A 5,556-nucleotide genomic window follows, 5' to 3' on the forward strand; every position below is an offset into this window, starting at 1 on the left:
CCTACCCTCCTGCTGAGATGAGAGGGCAAGAGCTCCCAGGGAGACACAGCACCCCCACAGGGGAAGGTTGGGGACAGCGGGGACGTAGGCCAAGCAGGGCCACTGCACTGCCGGAGCCTTAAAGCCAGGATCACGGTCCCCTGGAAGAGCCCAGACCTCTGAAGAGGTCCCTGCAGCGGCTGCCTGTGGCCCCTGGTCCTCGGATGGAAACAGAGTGTCCTGAAGGGAGAGGAGGTGCCCTGCCACCGCAGAGGGAGCCTTGGGACGGGAGAAGACTGGCTTCCTGTGTCGGGCCCGTTCCTCCCCAAACCCTGGGGGCTGATCTAACTGTAAAATGAGCCTGTCAGGCTGCCTGCCCTTGTCACTGTGCTTTTGACGTCACCACCATCACCTTGAATTCAGTTTCTAAGTTACGCGTAGAGTCAGTTGGGTCTTTCGTGGCCAGACAACCCTAGAAGGCAGGTCACAAGAAAGACATTGAGGGCACTCGGCCTGGGGTCCCTTCCGCAGTTGACTCCAAATCCAGCTGGCCCTGAACCTCACAGGCACTGTTCCCCCGCCCAGTGCTTCCAAGGACGCTTCACCTGGACTGAGAGCGGGGGTCCTCTCTTCCTGGAGCAGGTAACGACACCCAGGTTTGAGTTGAACCCCGTTTCCCACTTGTCCCCAACGACCTCCCTCCTGCGTAGTCATCTGGCCTCTTGGCTTTGGATCTTCTCTCTAAGAGGGAAGAGTGAATGGTCCCCACACTTCACAGGGACTGTGGGAGGTGACCGGGGTCTGAGGAGGGTGCTGCCGTCTGGGAGGTCTTGATTTTGGAGGAGGAAAGGGACTGTGTGTGGCTGGATCTGGACTGTCCCCAGAGGCTCATGTGTCAGGTGACACAGCAAGGTTCAGGTGGAATGACTCACCTCAGAAGTGGATTAATCCAGTGTATGAGTTAATAGTCTGAATGGACCCCTGGGTTGTAACTGTGGGTGGTGGGTGTGGATGGAAGATAGGTCACTGGGGGCCAGGCCTCCCTTGAGGGTCATGTCTTGTTACCTGGTGCGCTCTCTCTCTCTCTCTCTCTCTCTCTCTCTCTCTCTCTCTCTCTCTCTCTCTCTGCTCTCGGCTCTTCTTGCTGGTGACTTGGTCACAGTGGGGACCAGCTGACTAACAGGCTTCCTCAACAAAGTGTCCTGAGCTGAAGCTTGGCAGCTGGCATTTATCTCTCCCTGTAGGAGGCCAGGAGTCCAAGGTCGAGCTGTCAGCGGGGCCATGCGCTGTTCAAGGCTCTGGGAAGGGGTCTTCCTGGTCTCTGCCGGCTCCCGGTGGCTCTGCCATCCCGTGTTCCTGGGGTTGGCTGCCTTGCTCTCATCTCTGCTCTGTCTTATCACAGCCTCCTCCCTCCCTGTGTCCTCTCCTCCTTTTACAAGGATTTGGGGTGCTCCATGGTCCAGGATGACCCCATCTTCACTTCGTCACATCTGCGGAGACCCTAAGTGAAACCACATTCATGGACTCGGCAGTTACAGCTGAACCACAGCAGCAAGGTGGCCTCGCCAGCACCCTGGAGCAAGAGCTCACCTGGCTGCAGGTGTGCCAGTCACTCGGTCTCAGCACCGGGTCTGCAACACCTGGAGGCTCAGAATTAAGGGACCCGTGCCTCCCCTGACCCCACAGACCCTTCCTGCACTTGAAACACAGCTCCAATTAGGTGACACAAGTGCGTAGCGGGAGGCTGTCCCCAGGGACAGCTGGTCTAACAAGCAGATGAGAATGATGTGCAATAAGTACAGGGATCATGAGCGAGCACGCGGTCTCCCCAGGCTGAAGGAAGTTTCCCCCGCTGACCTGGCCTGCTGCACGCCTTGGCTTGGGCGGGCTCTTGCTGCCGACGGAGTATGGCAGGTCTCAGGACAGACCCTCTCCACGAGGGAGCTACAGAGGCACACCCTTCCCCAGCACGGACCCTCTGTCCACCACATCCATCTCCTTGATGCACAGGCAGGCCCTCGACCCCCCTCAGACCCCCATAGCACCCCATAAAGCATCACGCTTTCCTTGGAAGCCTGCATGCATTTTCACACCGCGTTGTGGACTGTGAGGGTCGTGAATGGAGGCACCCCTGCCCCCGGGCCTGGCTGGGTGAAGGTGGTGGGCTGTGCCCTCCTGTGCCCCCTGCACTCTCCTACGCTGCTCTAGCCTGGTTTGGGTGTGAATGACTCCACCTGCACCGCCTGAGGAGGCCGAGGGGGAGGTCGTGAGCTGCATGTTTAATTCACAGTGCGAGCGCGAGCAGTCGATTCATAATTCAGACGCTGCTGCCCTAAATTAGGTGCACCTTCTGAGCTGAGTGAGATGGGAGATGGGAGCCCTATAAAGAAAACCCATAAAGTCCCCGTTTCCCTCCCTCCGACAGAGTTCTGCTCTCCTGGGCGACTCTTCAGCTCCTACAGAATAGCATCTTGTGAGTAAAAGGAGGCAGTGAAAATGGAAGAAGAAATTTAAATATGAAACTTTAATTAAATCCTTCTTTGATCATTCTCCCCAGAACCAGCGGAGGGGCTGCGCGGTTCAGCCATGAATCCCATCACCCCTCGGGCTAATTAGGGAAGGGATGGCCTGCCGGCTGGGGGCGGGGAGCCTCCTGACCCCACAACAGCTCAGGGGAGCCCTTCTGATGGGGGCGAGGCCAGCCTCCGCCATCTGCCTGTCCTAGCGAGTCTCACAGATGAAGTGCTCTTTGTGCCCCCTCAGGTCTCCCAGCCCAGGGACTCCCCAGAGAGGGCCAGGCATCCAGGGGTGAAGGTCCCCAATAGCTCTGGTCCTGATTTTGCAGTTTTTAAAAGTGCTTCTCATTGACATGCACTAATTGTGCGTGTGTCTGAGGCTCAGTGTGATAATGCCATTCGCATGTTTGATGCCTAAAGGTCAGATCAGGGTAATTAAGGATTTTCCTATTTTAATTCAGCTCCCTGCATCCTGTTGCAGGCACCTGCATTCCTGGGGGGATGACACAGTGGACAACCAACAGGTCACAAACGGCCCCACAGCCACACCATCTGGTCTGGGACATTAGCCCAGCCCCCATGCTATGTCACCTCATTGGTCTGAGCCTGCTGCCCAACAGACAGAGCTCAGGCTGTTTAGAGGGAGCGCACACATGGGACACACATACACACGTACACATGGGACATGCATATACATGGGACAGGCATACAAACATACACTTGGGACATGCATACACACGTACACTTGGGACATGCATATTTACTGCACACACACACACACACACACAGACACGTGTACGTGGATATTTGCACAGAGGTACACACACACCCAGTGACACACGTATACAGACGCCCCACACACATGTGCACCCACCATGGATTAGGTGCCAGCAGCATCTTCAGGAAGTGCCACCAACCCCCCTCGTTTGGGTGTCGTGGTCAACCTCGTCGGATGTGACCCTGGGAGGTGTGTGGCTCTGCCTCGGAGAGGGCGGGTCCCCACAGGGGAAGGGAGCTCTGCAGGGCAGGAGCAGTGGGGGAATTGGTGATGTTACCAATTTGTGGGAGACCAAAGACTTTCCTTAAATGATTTAAGAGAAAGTATTTTGCTAAGTAAACCATGTTGCAAAGAATTTCAGGAGCATTGTTTAAATTATTAAAATAATCGATTGTTTCCCAGCCTTGGAAGCACCATTTGGATATGATTAATAAGACATCACAAATTATTCCACACCATTACTGTAGGGCCCCGTGTTCCTGAGCAATTTTGTTGGACGATGTCTTTGTTCCATTAGTTTGGGGATAAAAAGAATATAACTAGAATTTTTTATTTGAATCCTGGAAGTTCAACTTTCCTCAGGTTGAGGTCTGCTCTCCGTCTTCATCCACTGACTGGAAGAGCTCCCGCCTCTGTCAGCTCTCCGCTGCTGGGACAAAGAGCCTGAGAGAGCAAAGTGAAAGGAGGAAAGGTTTACTTACCACGGCTCCTGGCTTCCGAGGTTCCGCTGTGGCCGGTTGGGCCTGCGGGTTTCTGCTGCGTGGGGCAGAACATCGTGGCTGGAGTGTGCCGTGGAGCAAGGCTGCTGGCCTCACAGGGGCCAGGAAGCCAAGAGACAGAGGGAGCGGCTGGGGCCCCCAAGCCCCCAGAGAGGCGCACCCCAGAGCCTCGCTCCTCCCTCCTGCCGGTCCCCACCTCCTTGGACCAACCACCAGCTGGGACTCCGGCCTCCACACATGGGTCTGGGGGGACGTCTGTGGATCCACTGTAGCCATCTGTGTGCACACCAGCCCCAGGGAGTGGCGTGAAGCTGTGGTGGCTGTATGTCCCTGGGACGCTCTGGGCTGACCAGGCATCCTGGGCTGGCCTTGCTGGCCTCCTGCGGGGTGGCTCCTCCAGGGTCAGCAGGGCTGGGCTGGGCTGGGCAGCACCACCTGGGCTTCTTTCTCCAGTCCTCCTGGGCAAGGTGGTCTCAGGAAGCACTCAGGGCGAAGGCCGAGGCTCCTTCCTTGTGGTCACGTCACTGGTCAGCGGGGCTGGGCCACTGTGGCCAGGGGTCTGGCTAAGCCTTCTTTCTGGGTGAACCTGTGGGTGTTTCCAGATGACCTGCCCTGAGCGGGGGAAGGCGCCATCGCTCTCTCGAGGGCTGGAGCTGGACATCAGTCTTCTCCTGGCCTTGGACTGCCAAGACCCAGACTGCAGCTGCCCCCCTAGACCCGGGCACCAGCTCACAGACAGAGGGGCTCTATCCCCATGGCTCATGTCCACAGCTCCAGGGCTGCAGGGACCGTGACCTCTGCATGTGCGTGCGCACGCGCGCGCGCACACATATGTGTGTGTACGTGTTCGTGTACGTGTGCGTGTGTGTACGTGTGTGTACGTGTGTGTGCGCGTGTGTGTGCGCGTGTGCGTGTATGTGTGTGCGTGTCCTGTGGGTTGTTTTTCTGTGGATCCCCGACTTAGGTAGCTCCTAAATCCACTTGTCATTTCCCCACACCCCCCAGGTTCAAGGTGAGGGGAAAGGGACTGCACCTCTTAAAGGGGACTGGTGGTCATATTTAATCCCCCACAAGCATTAGCCCACACCTGCGGTTCCTTGGTGAGCAGAGAGCACTGTGGTTTCTCCAGACCTTGATACTGCCCAAGCTCCTCTTGGAAACCACCACAGAGGAGTCTTTGGATAAGTCCCCCCAGCAGTCCAGAATGTGCAGGTTTGGAAGAAAACTTCAAGGAAAATTACTTTTTTTTAAAAAAAAAATAAAGGATCCTTTCTGCATGAAATGAGGCTTTGGTCAGGTTTTGCTCAGAACTCCTTCCCCGGGTGCTGTCAGGTGAGCCCAGAGGACAGAGGAGCCGAGCCCTTACCGCAGCATCTCCTGGCTGTGCCTGACCGGCTGACCTCGAGCCCCAGGCTCACCATCTCAGAGCACCGTGGAGGGCCAGGTGGGCTCCCCCACGGCCTTTGTTAGCACGGCAGCCAGACGGGGTGGTTGGAGCAGCAGAGACTTAGGGCCTCACAGTTCCAGAGGCTAAACCTCAGGATCACAGGCTGGTTCTCCCGCG

General features: G+C 56.7%; 1 long non-coding RNA gene across 1 annotated transcript; it reads right to left on the bottom strand.

Annotated features, from left to right (window-relative positions):
• Positions 1-3,807: 3,807 nt before the first annotated feature.
• Positions 3,808-4,495, bottom strand: LOC144372302 (uncharacterized). Its single transcript, XR_013432324.1, has 2 exons — positions 3,975-4,495; positions 3,808-3,936 (listed from the first exon to the last, which is right to left on the bottom strand). It is a non-coding gene; the product is annotated as an uncharacterized LOC144372302 (long non-coding RNA).
• Positions 4,496-5,556: the final 1,061 nt, after the last annotated feature.

Source organism: Ictidomys tridecemlineatus (assembly GCF_052094955.1).
Source record: "Ictidomys tridecemlineatus isolate mIctTri1 chromosome 12 unlocalized genomic scaffold, mIctTri1.hap1 SUPER_12_unloc_2, whole genome shotgun sequence".
Classification (NCBI taxonomy): Eukaryota; Metazoa; Chordata; class Mammalia; order Rodentia; family Sciuridae; genus Ictidomys; species Ictidomys tridecemlineatus.